Source organism: Zingiber officinale, chromosome 8A, assembly GCF_018446385.1.
Source record: "Zingiber officinale cultivar Zhangliang chromosome 8A, Zo_v1.1, whole genome shotgun sequence".
Lineage (NCBI taxonomy): Eukaryota > Viridiplantae > Streptophyta > Magnoliopsida > Zingiberales > Zingiberaceae > Zingiber > Zingiber officinale.
The window spans coordinates 134,863,089-134,884,183 of NC_056000.1; the positions used below are offsets into that span (position 1 = coordinate 134,863,089).

Here is a 21,095-nt window from a genome sequence, read left to right on the forward strand (position 1 = left end):
CAGGTACGGTCTCTACCTCTTGATAAATTATTTCAGTTTATAAAAATGTTATAAAAAATTCCTATAAATTAGAAAAAGAAAATGCTAAATTAAAAGGAATTCTAGTAACATCTTGTCGATTAGAAGACTTCAACAAGATAAAAATGGAAAATGAAAAATTGAAAGCAGAAATAGAAGAATTAAAAATCGTGCATGCTCCACATATTCAACAAGTTAGAAGATTTAATGGATTAAATTAGCACTTTAAATACCATAAGGGTTGAATTAGAAAAATATCATAGAAATACATTCCTAAGAAATTTTTAAATAATCCTATAGGAAGGAGTTTATTTTGGATTCCAAAATCATATTTAGGTTATTTTTTTACATGCCCTATTTTTTTTTTTAATTAAAATTTAGTGGTTGCTGTTCCAATAACCAAGAAGGTCTAGTGTATCGTCACAATCTAGAAGCTAATTACTGAAATGAATGTTTAATTGACTAACTGTTAAGCATTTAATTGTTATAAAAATACTTTCAAATAAATTATTTTGCATAAATTTTGTTAGAAATTAATTAGAAGTTAATATTTAAAAAATAATAATTTCATCACTTATATGTAAGAAAAATTTTAAAATTTTATGACCGTTATTGAATTTTTTATGAATTATCTATCCAAATGTAAATTTTTAAATATTCTTGAAAAGTCAAATTTTAAAAATTTTATTTTTTTTGTGAAGTTACTTGCTATAATGCATTCTCATAAAATAGTTTAAAATTTTCGTGATTAATAACTATTTTTCTAAATATGTCTTAGTGTAGAATGGACTTTATTTTTACTTACAATAATCTCAACTTTATATGAAATTTTTTATCTGCCTTATCTATCTGTTAAATTTTTTTTTCAACAATTAAAAATATTTTTCAAAGTATTTTATTTAAGTCCAAATCTTTCAATGTTTAGTCTTTTAAAATTTTCTAGATAAGAGTATTTTTCCTTAGACTTTGTTTTAGACTTTATTCTCAAAGCATTTTAAAGTATCCTATTTTTATGTGATCAAAGGGGGAGAAGTGAAGATTAAGTCTAAGGGGAGGGTATCATTATTTTTTACACATTATTATTTACGATATTAATTACCTTATTATTATTATTTTTTTACCCTAACTTAACTTGGAGTTGCTTACATCAAAAGGGGGAGATTGTAAGTACCCCGTGGTAATTTTGATATGATCAACCAAGTCAGGTTAGGTCCTGTTGTTATTTAACCCTTGTGTCTAAGTGTGAAGGAACTTAAGAGCACAAGAAGTCGAGCGAAAGACGCAACTAGCAAGAAGGACATCACGAGAGAGAGTCAACGGGCTCGATGCGTCTGAGGGATGAGGTGCTACGAAAAAATACGCTAGTGGACAAGAAGGAAGTGCGCGGTGTTTCCGAGGGACGAGAAGCCAGAGCGGAAGCTTGCTCGAGGAGAAGGACGGAAGATGGGTCTGGATGAGCCCAATTTCTAATGGACGAAATAATCCAGACGATCGGAGCAGCGGAGAAGAAAAGAAGCTGAACTGCCTTATGGGAGGCGCCTTTAAGCCATAGAAGGCGCCTTCCATGAATAGTGCGAAGGTCCTTCAATGGCTTGAAGGCGCCTTCCCAGTGACCGTTGGCGAAGATAAAACTTTATCTTCACACAGATAAAATTGCCACACTAGAGCCGCCTTCCACCCTATAGAAGGTGCCTTCCAGTTTCGGATAGAATTTTTATTGGTTATAAAAAGACTCCTGGGGCTAGGAATAATAAAACAACTTTTGTATTCATTTCCTAGCACAAATCTGAGCATTCAACGAGTGTAATAGGTTTCTCCGCCTACACGAAGGAGATCTTTTCAGTGCTTTCTTCTATCTTGAATTAACAACCATCTATGTTGTAACCAAGTAACTCCTTAGTGTCTTTAATTTATTAGTTGTTTAATTTCCTTTTTATAAGTGTGCTACTAATCTGAGTTGAAAGATCGAGAAGTGTTTTTGTCTTATTTTCAACGGGCAATTCACTCCCTCTTGTCGGTCCAACATGTTCCAACAAGATTAAGGAGACTTCCTAGAGTACATTGATTTTGATTTAAAATAAAGTTCTAAAATTCACTAGGCGCTAGTCAATCGTCAGACAAGTGTCTAGCACCTAGGCCACTTAAGTGGAGACACTACAAGAAAATTAGTCTTTCATGACACACATAAATGTCCTTATTACATATTTATGGTGACACTAACGTTTTGGTGGCATCTACCAAAAATGTCCTATAAAGTGATGTCGTCTTAGACCCTCCTCAATTTCTTGACATTTTATAATGTCATTATACAATATCAATGCTAACATGAAAAGTGTCCTAATTTAAAGATATAACGACACTCTAAAATGTCAAGAAAAGTCTTTTTTAGGGGCATTTATATATGTTGTGTTATCATCATAACAATGACAACGCTAAATGTCACAAAAACTCATTTATTATGATATTTATATTTTTTATAAGGGCAATAAAAAGTGTCAGTAAAGATAATTTATAAAATCATTTTAAATGCCACCTTAACTCATCTATTATAACAGTAGCAAATGTCATTATAATAATTTATAAATATATTTGAAATGATCATTAATATTTATATAGAATATATAACATGAATTCAATATTTGAACATCATCACAATCCATCCACCATTTAGAATAGAAAAAAAATTATAAAATACAATTTAAAGTGTAAATAGATAATCTAAATTCATCCAACAAATATTTGAGTCAAAGTTACAAATGCAAACTAACGACAAGTTCTTTACATCCAAAACTAACAACACACTACACTAAAAATAATAAGTTTTAGAACAAAGTCTTATAAAATAAAATCTAACTAGGCAGACCATCTTCAACCGTCATATTGCTTCACAAAAATCCAAGTACCTATCACCTACGAATACAATGAATAAATTTGTATTAGTGAAATAAAACAATGAAGACAAAAAGTTAATAGAAAAAATGATAAAGATTAAATATCATACCAAACAAGAAAATGTAAAGTATCATTCCATATTCACCTAATAGTAATCTTCGTTTACTGTTAACTGCAAATGCATTTCATATTTATTTAAAATTATAATTACATGATAAATATAAAAAATTAATAATATTTCAATGAAAAGTAAAAAATATACCAGATGATAAGGCCAAGATATCATTCCTCCAAGTGTATCCTCAAACTTCTGTAAAAGATCATAAGGTCTAATTAAACTCTTTTCTAGTTCTAGGACAACTTGTATTCTTATTTCACACCAATTTGGTCCTAGTACTTGTCTCCCTACTATAGTATTTGGATCCATGCTATGGAGCACTCCTTTTGCCACAATTTTCGTTGAATCAAATAAACTTTTGATCAAAACAGAACATCCAATCTAACAAAGAAAAATAGAGTTAAAATTTTGAAGAGTTTGAAGATGTGTGAAACGCATAATAAAAATGAAATTAAATAAACTTTACTCGTAAAGATGGATGATGAGGAACAGACATTTGTGGATTACTACTTGGTGATGTGTGTTGATTACTATTACAATTTGAAAAATGACTCTGGTTTGATTGATCAGAAATTTTAGCTTCTAGCATTGCAATATGTTGGCCTTGCTTTTTAATTTGCTCATCCATTTTTTGTAATTTTGTCTGTTGTTCCATCACTAGTCGATTGCATATGCCACGACTAGGAACTTCTCCCCATAAATTAGATGGACTAATACCATCACCAAGCATACGTACTCGACCAGGTCTATCTAGTCTCATGATTTGAGCAAATATATCATTCTGATTCACTGGGTCATTAGAATCTTTAGGAAGTTGATTTGTTAATTCATTCTTTGCAGCCTTTATCAAAACATAACATGTTGATACTTATTAAATATATAATGACAATTAAAATAATTCATTTTTGCTACAACATAATTGAAGAGTATAAAATAGCTTACCAATCTTTCTGCTATAATATTACTTGAAGGACTTCCATTGGCATGAGTAAAGCAAGCTTTGAATAATTCAACTCGTGATGGAGGATGTCCCTTTTCCTTTTCCTGCAAATATTCAAGTTCATTTCAATCTAATAAGCATGTTTTCCACCTTCAGTTACTTCAATAAAACTAATCAATAGAAGCTAATAAAACTAATCAATATAAGCATGTTTTCCAAAGAGAATCAAACTTGAAGAAAAAGTTACAAATTAAAGTAATTGGTGTTATTTGAGGCTTATAAGATCCATTGAGTTTGGGGAACTTGTTTATTACTAAAGTTTACTCTTCTGTATCATGTTTGAATGTGGCTTGAATAAACTACTGCTTCTACTGTATGTGTTTCTCGTGCATGACCTCACATGAGAAATAGATTTTTCAACAGCCTTTCTCAGTGTTTGTAATTTTAAGATCTAGGTGTACACCGATTACTGGGACTTTATCAGTGTTTCCAAAGAGTAACTTAAGGCTGCAGAGTATGTTTTCCATTATCTGCCTCTTATTAAAAACCTGCATCACTTCCTTTGGTTGGTGACAATAATAAACTCTACTCAATCAATAAAATTCAAAATTTTCTTGAGGTTAATGTGCAAAAGGCAAACTCTACCATTTAGAAAGTTTGGTGATACTAAAACTCGTATAGAATTATAATATCAATAAGAAGAATTACCAATTTGTGTTGCACTTGAGCAAAAGATGTCCTTCCAGTGGTTTGATGCATTATCTTGTGCTTTCTGGCAGCTTTATTTTTTTTCACACATTTCCTGAAATACACACATGTTACTCAAAATAAAAAACTACATACGATTAGAATCAAATTATATTCTACATAAAAAAATATTGTCTACCTTTTGATTTTTCTTTGTTCCAAAATGTAATCAGTCTCATATACTGTTCGGCATGAGCTCTTTCATCTCTCTATTCTAAAAGGACTTGAATTGATAATTCAGGATTATAGTACTTCTTTTTAAGTTCTGACTTCCAGTTTTTCCATTTTTTTTGCTATTGAGCATAGTGTCCAATTTTCTATCCCCGGAGGAAGATCATACTTTTCCAACAAAAAATATTTAGATAAATTATCATTGCATAAATTAAAAGTCTTGAACACTAAAATAATGCAAAAGTGTTTTAATTACCTTTATAACATTTAACATGTCTTTCTTTTTTTCCATTGGCATTTTATGCCAATTTTTCACATCAATTGGACAATACTTACCATTTCTTGCCAAAGATCCCAAGAAATCAGTAGATTTATTTCTTTTTGTTCCTATAGGACGCCCCCATATCATCACATGTAGTCTCAATGCGTGGTAATGTGCTAGGTCGACCCCAATTTCTTTCATAAACGTAGGACCTCTTTTTTTCTATTTCTATTATGAAGTACATCATCACTATCTGTGCACATATAAAAAAGATATTTAAGACAGAATATAAATAATAAAATAAATAATTATAATTTTCGTATATGTTACCTTCATTCGATTTTTCGTTCATATCATCATTTTGGTCTGGAAATAAAGAATTATTTTCAACGTGTGGGATATGAACTTGTACATCAACATAGAATTGATTTGAAACTGCATCTCTTTGGTTATTCAAGGTACCTTGCATATTTTTACCATATATAAAAGTATTGATTCAAGTAAAAAAATGCAAATAAGAATTTTATATGCATAATTTTAGATAATACCTTGTTCAATTGAATGTCGATCTGTGTGATTTGTACACATAGCTGATGGTTGCATATCAATCTCAGTTTGAAGTTTAAAGCGAGATTTCCTTTTAGTTCGATGCTTAGGAGTCATTCCTACTACAAATAACAGTTAGTTACAAATTATAGATAATACAGAATCATAAACCTTCTAATATCAAATATAAATGTAGTGTTGATACAGTCTGACCTGGATGTTGTTTTGCTGTTGACACTGATTTAAGTTTGTATCAGATATTTAACTCAGATTAATTACTAATCTAGGTTGACTAGGTTGACCTGATTGAGAAAGTCCTAACTGGGATGTTAGGCAGTTGGAAAGTCCTGGTGAGTGAAGCCAGGCAGATTGGAAATCCTGGTGAGTGAAGCCAGGTGAAAACCCTAGTGAGTGAAGCTAGGTGCAAGTCCTGGTGAGTGAAGCCAGGCAAGGGAAAATCCAGATGGATCAAGGGTGATCGGACATCTGGTGTTGAAAAGTCCAAGAAGGAAGCTTAGCATGCGAAGTCAGAGAGGGCTCGGTAGCTCGTTCTCTAGGACCAGATGAAGTCGGAGAGAGCTAGGGAGCTCGTTTCTCGGACTAGGTCGAGAGGGCTCGGAGATCCAAGAAGTCTGGATCGGTCGGCGGACCGATCCGGTGAAACTGACACCGATCGGTGCGTGGACCGATCCGGCTCTTTATACGATCGGTCTGATCGAATTGATCGAGCTATCGAACGTCGACGGTCCGCACCGATCGAAATCGATCAGCAGCTCATCGTGATGTTACTTGATCGGTCGAGACCGATCGAAGCCGCGTTGGGAAGAACGCTATCGATCGGTCCGGGACCGATCGAGCCGCGTATTAACAGCGCTATCTGATCGGTTTAGGGACTGATCAGATTAGTTCCTGATCGGTCCGCAGACCGATCAGAGATGATCCAGAAAGCATGGATCGGTCTGCAGACCGATCCACAGTATTGTTTGTTTTGCATGTACTTTTTCTGATTGCCGTATTTGTCTTCACCATCTGTTTTTAACCATCTGCTGTGAGTCTTTCTAGCTTGCAGGTTGCAGGTCACATTCTCATGTTTGGATTCAAATTAAGCTTCATTAAGAGAAGGAGACAAGTACCCTTTTCACTGTAATTTGCTGCAACAGATACATTTGGGGCATCAACGTTCACTGGCGAAATCCGATTACGATTGGGCTGCTCAGTTTGACTTCTACCCATTGGTTGGTATCCAGAGACGCCAGTGATTTCCATTTGCATGTGTTCAGAGAATCAGAAAAGGAGGAGAGGTGATTGGCTACGCCTGGCGGCAGTGATTCTGCAGGCGGCGGTGATTCGAGCCAGTAAAGAAGAGAGACATAAGAAGGAAGAAGAGGAGTTCAGAAAGTATTCTGAACTCTCTGTCTTTTGTGATCAAGCCTTCGAGAAAGCAAGTTGGTGAAGCTGTGAGCTTTTTGCTGAGAAGGTTGTTGTGCTCTCTGCTCTGTTCTCTTCTCCGCGTGGCTGTAAGCTCATCTGATTATTCTTTTCAGCCACTGTAAGTCTTGTGCTTAAATCTATAATCAACTGAGACTTTGTTGAGAGGTTGCTCCACCGAGAAGGAGACATCTTTAGCCGGATCTTGTCCGGGGTGTGATCTACCGAAAGATCAAGGAGTTGTCCTCCTTACGGACACGCCGAGGAGTAGGGGCAAGTTATCCCCGAACCTCGTATATCCTTGTGTCTGCTGTGTGTTTGTTTTTCCTTCGTTTTAGTTTTCTATTTCCGCTGTGCTGTGCTAACAAAGTTCTTGAAGAAATTTGCGTTTAGTGTTTTTCAAAGAGGCTATTCACCCCCCCCTCTAGCCATCTAAGATCCCAACATGTAGGACCTCTTTTTTTCCTATTAGTATTCCGAAGTACATCATCACTATTTGTGCACATATAAAAAAGATATTTAAGACAGAATATAAATAATAAAATAAATTATTATAATTTTCATATATGTTACCTTCATTAGATTTTTCGTTCAAATCATCATTTTGGTCTGGAAATAAAGAATTATTTTCAACGTGTGGGATATGATCTTGTACATCAACATAGAATTGATTTGAAACTGCATCTCTTTGATTATTCAAGGTACCTTGCATATTTTCACCATATATAAAAGTATTGATTCAAGTAAAAAAAATGCAAATAAGAATTTTATATGTATAATTTTAGATAATACCTTGTTCAATTGAATGTTGATTTGTGTGATTTGTACACATAGCTGATGGTTGCATATCAATCTCAGTTTGAAGTTTAAAGCGAGATTTCCTTTTAGTTCGATGCTTAGGAGTCATTCCTACTACAAATAACAGTTAGTTACAAATTATAGATAATACAGAATCATAAACCTTCTAATATCAAATATAAATGTAGGACCTCTTTTTTTCCTATTAGTATTCCGAAGTACATCATCACTATCTGTGCACATATAAAAAAGATATTTAAGACAGAATATAAATAATAAAATAAATTATTAGAATTGTCATATATGTTACCTTCATTAGATTTTTCGTTCGTATCTTCATTTTGGTCTGGAACTACAGAATTATTTTGAACATATGGGATATGATCTTGTATATCAATATGGAATTGATTTGAAGTTGTATCTCTTTGGTTATTCAAGGTACCTTGCATATTTTCACCATATATAAAAGTATTGATTCAAGTAAAAAAATGCAAATAAGAATTTTATATGCATAATTTTAGATAATACCTTGTTCAATTGAATGTTGATTTGTGTGATTTGTACACATAGCTGATGGTTGCATATCAATCTCAGTTTGAAGTTTAAAGTGAGATTTCCTTTTAGTTCGACGCTTAGGAGTCATTCCTACTACAAATAACAGTTAGTTACAAATTATAGATAATACAGAATCATAAACCTTCTAATATTAAATATAAATGTAGGACCTCTTTTTTTTCCTATTAGTATTACAAAGTACATCATCACTATCTGTGCACAGAAGTTAAACATGAAAAAAGAAGTGCATAACACCGTATATCATTCAATCATCATATAAAAATCCATATTATACTGTTGTTGCAATGATAATGAAATAAACATAAATGCATGAACCAGATAAATTTTCATCACATATCGGTATCAATTTCCACTCCTGCAACATCATCACGAATCCAAACCACTTCTTCATGTTCATTGTAGTCTTCAGAATTACGAATATTACTTTGAAGATATGTATCAACATCTGTCATAGGCTACATTTTATGCTTTGCTCGTGCACCAGTGATGATAATGACATGTCAATCACAATCAATTGGATCTTTCACATAAAATACTTGCATAGCCTGAGATGCTAAAATATAAGGTTTATTATGATGCCTAACATTTTTAAAATTTGCTAACACAAAACCATCCTCATCCAATTTTAGCCGTTTGCCTTTGGAGACCCACGCACACTCAAATAACACAACTTTTCAACCTCCTCCATAGTTTAACTCAATCACATTTTGTAAAATCCCATAGTAATCAAATTCACATAATACTGGATTATGATCTCTTATACTTGAATAACTTGAAGTAGTTGCCCTAACAGTTATACCACAATTTTGAGTTTTTCTCTTACGTTCCACTTCCTTTGTATGAAACCTAAATCCATTTGAAATAAATTTTTTATATCGTATGCCAATGACATCCGGGCCTCTGGCAATTAATCTCAAATCATTTGACACTGGATCATCTGCTGGTAGATTTGTATCTTCAATCTATCATACAATAAGTACTTAATCAATCATATTTGAAAATAATTATAACATATAGTTTTAATAACTATTACAACACAACTTACATGACTGGCAAACCATGAGGAAAATGTTTCACTATGTAAATGCTTAATTTGGTGTGGTGGAATATGAGAATGACTTTGATTCAAAATTCTTTGATGTTCACTACAAAATAATAATAATAAATTTATTAATAAATATTCTTAAATAGTTATATATTTAAACAGATGATTTATATAATAAAAACATATTCTATATAAGATTGGACGTGATGACAATTGAATAATACATATTGATGTACCTTCTTTAATATCTCAATATCAAACTTAGTTGCAATGACCTTTCCAAGTGCATAACCTGAGTAGTTGAACACATCTAATGCAAATGTAGAGTCAATATTTATATCATCATTTCTTGATGATTGATTAAATCTTGTCTCTACATAATCTTCTAAATATAAAGAGTAGAATGCCAAACATTCCTCAGCTAAATACCCTTCAGCAAGAGATCCTTCTGGTCTACTTCTATTTCGAACATAAGACTTTAATGTTCCCAAGTACCTTGTGTCAAAACACAAAATTTGTATTATTTATCTAACAAACTATTTTTTTAAAAATATCAATAAGATTTGTATAATACCTTTCAATTGGATACAACCAACGATAGTGAGCTGGCCCAGCATGTTGTACTTCAGTTGCCAAATGAATAGTTAGATGAACCATTATGTCAAAAAATGATGGAGGAAAAATCTTTTTCAATTCACATAGGATCACTGCAATATCTCTCTTTAAACAAACCAAATCTGTAGGAGAAATTACTTTACAACATAACTCTTGAAAATATCTGCTTAATCTAATCAAAGGAATCCGAACAGATTTAGATAAAGTTTTGTGTAGTGCTACTAGCAATAATTGCTGCATCAAGATATGATTGTCATGACTTTTTAGACCACTTAATTTTGCCGGTTTCATTTGAACACATCGTGATATATTGGATGCATAGCCATCTGGAACTTTGATTTTTTTAAGACTTTGCAAAATATATCCTTCTCTTTTTTCCCCATTGAAAAAGATGCGGGAGGTAAATAAACTTTATTTGATCCTTTCTTAATAGGATGAAGTGATGATCTTATCCCATTTCTTGCAAATCAAGTCGTGATTTGAGATTATCTTTCGATTTTCCTTCTATATTCAGCAATGCCCCACAAATAGATTCACATACATTCTTTTCAATATGCATAAGGTCAAGATTGTGATGTATTACGTTATCTTTCCAATATGGTAAATCAAAAAATATACTCATTTTTTTCCAATTGAATGGCAGAGCTGAATTATCATTAACTGTTTTTCCAAAAGTAAATTTCAAAGTTTTCAACTCATTCATTACCATGTCTCCTGATAGTATAGGTGGTGGTCTTCCATACTCTTCTGTGACATCAAAAAATTGAGGATTTTTTCAAAATACATGATCACTATTTAAAAACCTCCGATGACCCATATAACAATATTTTCCATCATGTTTTAACCATTGTGAATATGTAAATTGATGACAAACTGGGCATGCAAGTTTCATTTAGTGAAATCACTTATTGTCCATAATAATGCAGCATACAATTGAAAATTCTGTTTAGTTGATGCATTATATGTTTGAACTCCTATCTCCCATAAATCCTTAAAATATGCAATAAGAGGTTGCAAGTAGATGTCGATGTTATTCCCTAGAGCAGATGGGTCAGGTATCAATAGTGACAACATAAAGTATGGTTGCTTCATACACATCCATGGTGGAAGATTATATGACATTAAAATAACTGGCCATGTACTATATGTCACAGTCATATTTTTTAATGGATTAAATCCATCTTATGCTAAACCAAGCCTTATGTTCCTAGGATCCTTTGCAAATTCTGGGTGCTTATGGTCAAATGTTTGCCAAGATGGAGAGTCAGCCGGATGTCGCATGTAACCATCCTTTGTACAGGATTCAGAATGTCATCTCATATGAGATGTTGTTTTGGATGACATGAACAAACGTTGTAATCTAGGCTTTATTGGAAAATACCATAAAACCTTACGTGTAATTTTTCTCTTCTCACCAATAGGATCATTTTTAGATATTTCTCATCTAAGCTCACTACATATTTTGCATTGAATTCTGTCTTTATCCAACCTCCAAAACAAAGTGCAATCATTAGGACAAGCATCAAACTTTTCGTAACCAAGTGCTAATTGTTTCATCAATTTTTCTGCTTCATAGTACGACTTAGGCAAATCATCTATTGCATTTGGAAATGCTTCTCTCAATAAATTTAAAAGCATATTAAAAATCTTGCTGGTCATTTTCCCTAAACATTTCAAGTGAAGCAAACGAATAATAAATGCAAGTTTTGAGAATTTCTTACAACCTGGATATAATTCTTTTTGTGAATCATCAATTAATTTATAAAATTTCTCTACCTCTCTAGTTGGAATCTCCTTATCATTTTCAAATGCTGATGTGCTGATAATACTATCATTATGCTCTGGAATCCCAAATGCCTCGTAAACTAATCCTTGCATATCATCTGCATCCTTTCGAGATTGGACAAAATCAGAGTTTGTAGATGCACTATATGTTATTTCTCCATGAGCTACCCAGTGAGTATATCCTTTGATAAATCCATCAACCATCAAATGATCATAATCAACCTCTCTTGAAACAAATATATCAATCTTACACCGCACACAAGGGCATAAAATCATTCCATTTATGTTTGCATTAGAAAATGCAAATTGTAAGAAACACTCAACTCCATTTCTATACTCCTCAGTTTGTCTCGGTAAAACCATCCAACTCTTATCCATAACGATTCTAAAAAAAAATATTCAAATAAGTTTAACATTATATATAAATTGAAATAATTTTATCATGATAGAGGTAATGCATGTCTAGATAGTATATATAATCTTTATTTCAAAATGTGCTCTGGAAATATTTTATAAAGCAAAGTATATTATTAGGGAATAGTATATCATGTGATGCTCAATAGAAAGGTGAAGTAAAATTGAAGAACCATAAATTTTAAAAAATATATTACATTTCCTAATATAATTACCATGACCAAATGAATCAAAATTAAAACATATTAAGCCAACTTGATCACTGATATTACTCAAGCACATTATTAAAGTGATATTTTGCTATTTAATGGTATAAGCAAAACAAAAAAAAATAATATATAGAAAACCTAAAACTCTATCAAAGAATTCTTATCCTAATTGTTAGAAAGAGAGGGAGAAACAAGAGAGGATTAGTAATAAATCAATTAATGATTTCATCAAAGGATCCATATAATTTGTCCTTGATATCCATAATGCTCAATAGCCAAGAACAAGAGAACAGAATAATGATCTAAATATAGCAAACAGATTCAAACAAAAAACACAAATTTAACTTTTGATTGGGTAACAAAGATATCCGAAACACAACAAAAGAAATTATTGTCATAAACACAGGAAGTTACCATTCATAGAGCTAGTAGGCAAAAGGTCAAAACCAACACAAATCAGTGCATTAAAGAAAAACAAAATACAACTAAATCAAGATGTTTATATGCACGAATGTAGGTTAGTTGGAACCAAATTCAGAAGATAATAACATTATGGTGGTAGATTTAGAATTCTCCTAAAACAAATGAAAAATAGGAGACCAAGTCATTGAACATGTTTACCAGAACAGAAGAATGCACAAAGGAAGTAGTAAGAAACATAATCCATCCTAAAGTAGTGCACTTCATCTGCCACTGAGGGACTAACAGGTTGGTCTTTCACTTTGTTCTTTCTATGTCAATTGTTTAATGGTATGCAGTTCATTCTTGCGTCTTTGGACTAAAAATGTAAAATCCGACCATTTAATAATATGGGTTATTAGAATAATAACCTAGTAGGATTTTTCCAGAAATTTTTAGATATTTTTCTGGATTTATTTGGAGATCCTATGGTGGAGTTTAAGGGGATAATGGTTAGGCATGAGGTGGTAATGGAAATCACCATTAGCAGGTGAGGAGTTGATTGGAAGCGACTTAATTAATAACCCTACCTATATATTTAGAAGCTACAGTGCTTAAAGCCCTAAAAACGCCGTCTCCCCCTCTTGAGCTCCCCTTCGCCAGATTCCGCCGACCCAACGCCTCGACGACACTTCGCACCCGAGCTCACGGCGACGCGGTGTTCGCCGAAGCCTTTTAGTCCTCTACCCCTTGGCTACAGCGTCACCGGAGGCCCCCCTCTTCGGATTTGCTGCTTCGTGCGAGGACCGTTGGGCAGGAGGAGCAGAGCTGAAGACCGGAGACGCTGAGGGTCGAATCGTCGAAACCCTAAGCTCGATCTCAGTTGAGGGTGCATTCCAGACGGTGGTCACGATGTTTCCTAGCCCTAACGCCAAGCTACCTCTGTTGGATGCTCTTCGTCACTTGAGAGGAGGTTGTCGCGAAGGTAAATGAGATGTGGATTGTTTGATTCGGGCTTCCTTTTAGCTATGGAAGCTATGATGTGTGGCTAGATGAGAGGATGAACGAATTGTAGTTTGGTGTTGGCAGTGGCTTGCTGTGAGGGGCTCGACCACAATTCCCATTAGCTGTTCTACGTTTGGGAACCATTAGGTAAGGATTCTACCACCACAAAGGATAGGTTTGTAAACCAAAATGTTAGTTTCAGATTGAATTTGATACTGATCATGTGTTGATTGGGGATTGTGTTTGTTCATAACTCTGTTTCGTGAATCTGTGGCAGCAAGGAGCACTGTGCTTGAACCGGAAATAACATCTCCGGACAGTCAATCTGAGGTAAGGTTAAGGTATGTTATCTTTAGGTAACGAATTATGTTGACCCTGTTAGAAAATTGGGAAGTTTGGAATTGATGGTGACAGTATGTTGAACTGACTTCCAAAAGAGTGGGAGCTGTAAGTTTTGTTAGGAATTGTGGTAGATAAGGGCTTAAATTAGGTTTTGGGTTTTATTTGGATAATGAATGGAACTCGGATTAAATTCGCCTGCCTTGTACACTAGTTCAATTATTCTATTTCATATGTATTTAGTTAAAATTGATACGTTGACACAGGACTTTGATCGAGGCAAGTGTCGTGACGAAGTTGACGTCAGATTCAGCCTACATTTAGAGGCGGGTACTTCTTGACTTGTTTCTGTAGTTATTGTTCTTGGTGCATGAGTAGTTCGGATTAAGTAGAGTTTATCTTGACTCCACTCGTCTTATTTCTGGTGCTTGATACTTTATCCACTCAATCTTTGAGATATTCGTTTCTGTATAGAATGTTTCTTATTGAGCATGCTGGCTTCATGTAGCATACCTGATTTCTGTTATATAGATATATGATGACTGTTGCATTGTTCGCATCATGTCATTGCATGCATTGCCGGCGACACGAGCTCCCTTGTGGTTGAGACGGCCGTTGATCTGGGCCGCACGCTCTGCCACTCATGGGTAGTGGTAGCTGGAGCGTGCTATAATGACCCGACCCTCTTGGCCCATTTGGCGACCTCTCATGTCGTCGACCGTCGGCCCTTATGTCGTCGGCCCATTTGGCGACCTCTCATGTCGTTACTCACTAGACTTTCCACCCCTGGATTGTGGATTTTTCGAACTCTAAACCTCCGGGCTTAAGTATTAGAGTTTATGATCACGCAACCAAGTGAGATCATCTCACTTGGTTGCAGATTCATAAACTCTAGTACTTAAGCCTGAGGTTTAGAGTTCGAATCTGGAGGCAACCACCAGGTGTGGAAAGTCCTAGTGAGTAACGGCTCGCGACATGAGAGGTCGACAAATGGGCCGACAACATCGTCGGTCGACATGAGAGGTCGCCAATGGGCCAAAGAGGGTCGGGTCGTTACAAAAAGAAGGCTTTTTTTTGTAACGACCGACCCTCTTGGCCCATTTGGTGACCCTCGGATCGTCGAGTCGGTCCGTTTGGCGACCTCTCATGTCGTCGACGCCTTGGCCGCGTCGTTACTCACTAGGACTTTCCACTGGGTTGCCTCCCCAGGATTCGAACTCTAAACCTCCAGGCTTAAGTACTAGAGTTTATGAATCCTGGCAACCAAGTGAGATGATCTCACTTGGTTACCAGGATTCATAAACTCTAATACTTAAGCCTGAAGGTTTAGAGTTCGAATCCTGGGGGAGGCAAAAATCCACTGATCAGGGGTGGAAAGTTCTAGTGAGTAACGGCACGACCAAGGGTCGTCGGTCGACGACATGAGAGGTCGCCAAATGGGCCGACGACATAAGGGCCACCAGTTGGGCCACCACAAGGGCCGCCCAAGAGGCCAAAGGGCAGGGTCGTTACACGTGCCGCTTGTCCTGTCGTGCCCCCACTCGTACACTCATGGGTAGTGGTAGCTGGAGTCGCGGGGGCAGCTGGAGTCGCGGGGGCAGCAGGGACCCCCGTCGCAGACGTAGCTATTCAGCTACTATGCAACTGTCCATCCAGTCACTCGAGAGTAGTGGCGGCCTTTGGGTGGTACAGATGTCATCGATCCGGCCTCTCGACCATACAGGGGTCGTGGTGCAGAGAGATGGGTAGGGTGACCATCCGTGCATACGCTGTTATTATTATATCTGCGGTTTGCTTATTTATGCAGTTCTGTTATCACATACCTGTTATATATGCTTGGACATTGATTACTTTGACAGTATACCTTAGATGTAATCTGGATAGTTGTGAGTAGTACCATAGCAGTTTATGTTACCTCAGACCTTATACTAGCCTAGGTTATGGAATCAGGTATGGATATGTACTTTGATTACATAGTAGTATCTGCTATTTATCATTTCGAGACTGTATCCTATTGTATTCCTGGCACACTATCTTACTCATGCACTGTCTATTTCCTTACCCGCTGAGTCTTTATACTCACCACCCTATACATTGGTAACTTCACCAGGTAGCCGTTAGCTGATGCCCGTATACTTGGAGAAGGATCCCGACTGCCAGTCCCACGTCGCTTCCAAGGAAGGATTTCCGATTTTGTTTATCTTGCTGGTTGTGAGTTGAACTTTTGAACTTGGTGTTGTAATAACCCTTTTGGGGACTTGATGTTATTCTGTAATTGGTTTTGTTTTGTCGAGAAGTCAAGCCGGACCAACCCGCGGTGAGTTCTTTTGGTATTTTGGTACTTGTTATTTCATTTTCCGCTGTGTTTGATTTACCAGCCGAGTGAGTTGCTTATTATCTACGTGGTTGTGTTTAGTTCTAGCCGTGTTGGCTATATTTTGCATCTGTTTATCTGTTAGCTATGTATACTAGTTCTTTTGTCACTGCTACAGGGGAGGTGCTGTTCGATTTTCGTCGGACAACCTTACTCTCGGGGCGTGACAAAAAATAAGTATTAGCTATGCAAGTGGTGGTTGAAGACCATAATCACATAAGAATCATTGACCACCGTGCAAATCGTCCATTAAAAAAGAATTAGTCTTTCTTTGTTGCTTGGTCAAAAGTGAGAACTGAAAGATTCAAATCTTTACTCTACTTACACATAAATGTAACATTAAGCAAAACAAAATAAAAAAAAAATCTGCAAAACCTAGAAACAACAGAGGATTAGCACATATACACAAACCTAAGAAGATGAAGGTTAGATTCGGCGCATTCCTAGAAAATGCAGTAGAGGTTTGTGTGAGCGGCGGCTTGCGGCGTGAGAAAGAAATCCGGCTGCCTGCAAAAACTTGAAATCTTGTGCGTCGTGACCGAGAGGTGTAGCGTAGGGAAAATAGGAAATCTAAGGACAATGAGGTGTACGAAAAGCAAAACCTGGGCGTGTGCGGTGTGAGGAAGAAGTTCGACGCAGGAGAAAGAGGTCTGTGCGATTGGCGACTTGCGGCGTGCGATGTAGGGAAAAGAGGAGATCGATTGAAGGAGAGCTCAATCGACTTGATCTGGCCGTGTGCACGTAACAGAAGCTTTGTGTGAAAAGAAACCTAGCGGCATGGGAGAAAAGCTCGGCACAAGAAAACGATGGAGAAAGTATACGATAGAGAAAAGATCGGCACAGGGTTTTAATTAATATACGTTAACACAACATATACTTATAAATTAAACTAATTATTCCTATATCAATAATGACATTTATTTAAAATGTCATAAGAAAGGGTCTAATTTGTTATTTAAATTTTTTTTTTGGGTTTTTGATAAATGTCATTATAAGATATTTATTATGATACTTATAAATAATGTCGTTAAGATAATGTAACAATAGGCTAATTTTCTTGTAGTGAGATTATGCGCCACTAGACGGATTCCACAGTATCAACATAAATTACATAATAAATCAAATATTATAACTCCAATACAATAACATCAAATTTAAAATGAGTTCAAAATTACATAACTAATAAAATATTACAATTTATTCTACTTTTTCTTTTCCATAATTTTTAGCAACTTATTCGTTATTAGATATAAACTTAATATCATCATGTGATCTTTATGTGTTTTTAATTAGTAGGATAAATCTCAGTTTTTTATTGGATACAAATTAAATATATTTAAATCTGATTTACTATATGAATTAATTTTAAATATATTTAAATTTAATTTATATAAATTAATAAAATTTAATATTTTTTATTTTAAATATATTTTAATACTTTATTAAGATAATTTAATTAGATTTTATGAAAGACTATTGAACTATCACCATTGAAGTTGGGAGTTTGTTGAATTAAGTAAATTTTATTGAAAATAAAAGGCATCCACAGTAACTGTGACCATGACACCTCCGTAGGTTGACACTTCCGACGGCACAGGAGGTATCGTGGGACGCTTCTGACAACCCCAAAGGTGTCCCGTGACAGTTCTGGCGACACCGGAGACGTCCATTAAAGTTTCTAGAGAGCAGGAGGCATTGCGAGATGCCTCCTACGGCGCCGGAAGCATCGTGGGATGCCTCCAACGGCGACGGAAGTGTCCCACGACACTTCCTTTGACTTCTCTAGCGCTACTGGAAACATCGTGAGATGCCTTCAGTGGCGACAGAAGCATCCCACGATGCCTCCTTCATGCGCTTTGACGGCTAGGCCGCCTAGGCTGGCAGTCTGCCACTTTTTGATATAGTTAGCGGCAACCTAGAGCCTAGGTGACGCCTAGGTGACCACCTAACCTGAAATTTAGAACATTGATTTAAAGTGATTCGGAGTTCTCTAGGTCCATCAATTAATTTTGGATAAAAACTAGACGATGGGCCTAGAGATCTTTAAATTACTTCAAATTAAAACCAATGTATTCTTGAAAATCTCCTTAATCTATGTCCTCAAATCTGATAGCAAAAATTTAGAACAGTCAATTTTTAAATGTACTGTATGTAGGTCCCATGTTAGACCAGCTAGAGGGGGATGAATAGCCCTGAAAATTAAGTTAGAATAATATCTCTTGCTTTTGATTTAGCAATGATGCACAATTAATTAAGAAAAAATAATTAACATAAAATAACAAAAATAAAGTAAGAGGACAAAAGATTTTACTTGGTTATAAGCTAAGTGGTTGTTAATCCCAGGCAGTTGAAAACTCTACTAAAATTCTTCTTCGTGAAGGCGGAGTAGTCTCTTATAGTTTTGAAAACTAAAAAATTACTAGAAAGATTAGTACAATGATTGATTTATAATTCCCAGCTCATGGGGGCTTTTTATACTCATAGAAAAAGTTATTGTTACTTGGAGGCGCCTCCAAAGGGATCCAGTGTGCCTCCAATAAGATAAAAATTTATCCTCTTCTCAACAGTAACATAATGGCTATTGTTCATTGGAGGAGACTCTATAGAAGGTCCAAGGTGCATCCAATAGAGGCACAAGGGCGCCTCCAGTCTCCAGCAAGGCGCCTCCTTCTTGGCGTGAGGGCGCCTCCATGCTCCTTGGAGGTACCTTCACTCCAGTGGCTGGCAGATGTAATTCTGGCACCCAAGGCACCCTTAATTGCAAGTGAGGCATCTCGTGTTAGTACCCCAATATAGTTTTGATGTGATTAACTAAGTCAGGTTAAGTCCTGTTGGTTTTTAACCCCTGTGTCTAAGTGTGCAGGAACGTAGTGTTGGTGTAGTTAGCACTAACGATCTAACTCAGGTTTTGATGAATGACAAAGTGGGTTAAGTTAGTTTCATTGTGATCTAATGTTTTTGACCAACTGTGCAGGAGAAGCTCAGACAGGTCGATGAGCTGACCGGATATCTGGCACGAAGCCCAGCTAGATCGGCGGGCCGACCGGATAGCTGGCACGAAGTCCAGTTAGGTCGATCGGATAGCTGGCATGAAATCCAGATGGGTCGAAGGGCTGACCAGACGTCTGGCACAAAGTCCAGGCGGGTCGAAGGACTGACCGGACATCTGGCAAGTAAGTTAAGGTAAGTCACTAGAGGGGAGTGACGGTGAGGGCGCGTTCCCCGGAAGGGAACTTAGGCGCTGATCCAACTTAGAGTCATTTCGAAACTCTAAGTTGAGATCTTGACTAGATTCCGGTCTAGGTGAGACGGAATCTAATTAATACTCTATTTGTTTATTATAACTGTGCTAACACTTTGTCTTGCAGGGTAATATAAGTTGCATTGTGCTTCGGACTAACATTTTCTTGCAGGGAGAGAAGCTTGCTAGAAAATGGGGTCCGAGCGCTCGGAATGCAAAAGTTATCCCCAAGCGACATCGCAACGTGGAACGCTCTGGTTGGCTGGGCTACGTCACAGTCCAGGAGCCCGGAAGGGATCTGGACGCTCAGAGCTTCCTATATAAGGAGGTTTTCTCCAGAGCTTCACAACACAACAATGATATTTGCTCTACTGCGATGTGCTCCTACGACGCTGCGATGCTACTCTGACAACGTACTGCTAAAGAGTTTTCTTTCCTTTATTTTATTGTCGATATTGTTCTTAATAGTTCCTGTACTCAAAATTGGAATATGATTTTACGAACTATTAGTGATTGCCCAACGAAAGCACTCGATGAGTGCGGGCCTTGGAGTAGGAGTCGACCAAGACTCCGAACCAAGTAAATTGGTTTATGTTAGCGTTGTTCTTTTTCTCTTCTGTTGCTTACTCTCTTTATGAATGTTTTTTTCGATATTCACCCCCCCTCTATCGACTTTCACAATCCAATAAGTGGTATCAGAGCAGGTATCGCTCTGATTTGGTGCAACTACCAATCATATAAAGGGATGAAATTCTTTTTCATTTTTTTTTCGATTTTCAATTTTACGTTTTAATCCAAACTGGTGTCATTACCTTCTTGAAAATTTTCTCCTAGCAATTAATTTGAATTGGTGCAATACTAATTCAGTCTTATATATATTTTTTAAAATACCGCACTACTAATCTAAGACCAAGTCTTGGGATTTCTTGTTTTTTTGTGTGTGTGCAAGGTAAAAATGTCTCAAGTCGAAGGCCTCAGCACAGTTCATCCTCCTCTATTCAACGGGGATGATTTCCCCTACTGGAAGAAGCGAATGGAGGTCTACTTGAAGACTGACTTCGATCAATGGTTCAGCGTCACCAGAGGCTACAAGGTGTCGGTCGACAACTCTAGAAATCCACTTGACCTGGAACAGTGGACTCCGGATATGAAAAAGAAATCCTCGACAGACTT

The 21,095-nt window shown here is 36.1% G+C and overlaps 1 long non-coding RNA gene across 1 annotated transcript; it reads right to left on the bottom strand.

The window, feature by feature from the left end:
* Positions 1 to 2,732: 2,732 nt before the first annotated feature.
* LOC122009026 lies at positions 2,733 to 4,025 on the bottom strand. Its single transcript, XR_006119455.1, has 2 exons — positions 3,994 to 4,025; positions 2,733 to 2,928 (listed from the first exon to the last, which is right to left on the bottom strand). It is a non-coding gene; the product is annotated as an uncharacterized LOC122009026 (long non-coding RNA).
* Positions 4,026 to 21,095: the final 17,070 nt, after the last annotated feature.